Below are 1,193 nucleotides of genomic sequence, written 5' to 3'. Positions count from 1 at the left end.
CACTTATCACCTCAAAGATGGCTACGATCTGGCGGCTGTGTGTACGGCCGGGTGGCGGGTCCAGACGCACTGCCGGCGCGGGCGCACTGCTCAGTGTGCCAGCCCCGCACTCCTGACATGTCTGCTTTACGCGCCTTGCTAATTGAAGGGATCTCATGACAATCTAAATAGATCGTTTATCTCTGAAAACATCCGATAATGCATAAGATTTTTGAACTTAGATCACGAGTTACATCGTCTGTCTTGAGTTTGTATTATATCATCAGTAATTAAGTATTAAATACTAACTGATGTGATATGTGCATATTGATGGATATCGGAAAATATACCTTTAGACAGATTTAGCTTATATAAGATGTCAACATCTTAATTTTATCTAAAAACTTGTCTACTAGACATAGTTAAGATAACATGTAAAGATTTACATAATACTATGTTCTTATAGTATTAACGTAGAACTAAGGTAAAATTTGTTTAAAGCCCGAGTTTTAAACAAATTTTACCTTAATTCTATACTACTAATAATACTAAAAGAACTGTCTTTGGGTATAAAATATCAATTGGTGAAAACACCTATTTAGTTAATATATTTTGAGTTTCTCTTGCGATATGTACCTATTCTTGCATATTATAAAACAAAATTCTCTATCGCGTCTGTCTGTATGTTTGTTCGCGATAAACTTAAAAACTACTGCACGGATTTTCATGTGGTTTTCACCAAGAGTGTATATTTGAGGAAGGTTTAGTTGTATAATTATGTTCCGTGTTTCGTCCGAACGAAGACGGGACGGACCGCTATATAGGGATATAAACTAATTACAATGGCAGAATTAAATTTCTGTTGGGCACGTAAGTTTTAAGATAATTTCGGGCATTAATATCCGGACTTAAGTTTGGGATTTTCATGCCATAATATGCAATAACAACTGTATACCTGGGAAATATATTATGTATATGTCGGTATACGTTTTTGATTAGGTTTTTAATAGTAGTATGTAATGTAGATATATTACGATATTTACAACCGATCAATTCATGATATATTTATGTGACACACGATATTAAAGTTAGCCATTTAAATAAAATTATCTTTATTGTATTGGCAATTAAATTTTTATGCTTATTAGACGTAAAGAATAATAATAATTGTATTATCGATATATGCAGACCAATCGGGGCAATACCGTATACCC

The sequence above is a fragment of the Plodia interpunctella genome, chromosome 1 (assembly GCF_027563975.2).
Source record: "Plodia interpunctella isolate USDA-ARS_2022_Savannah chromosome 1, ilPloInte3.2, whole genome shotgun sequence".
Classification (NCBI taxonomy): domain Eukaryota; kingdom Metazoa; phylum Arthropoda; class Insecta; order Lepidoptera; family Pyralidae; genus Plodia; species Plodia interpunctella.
Note: the sequence above shows the minus strand (reverse complement) of the source record.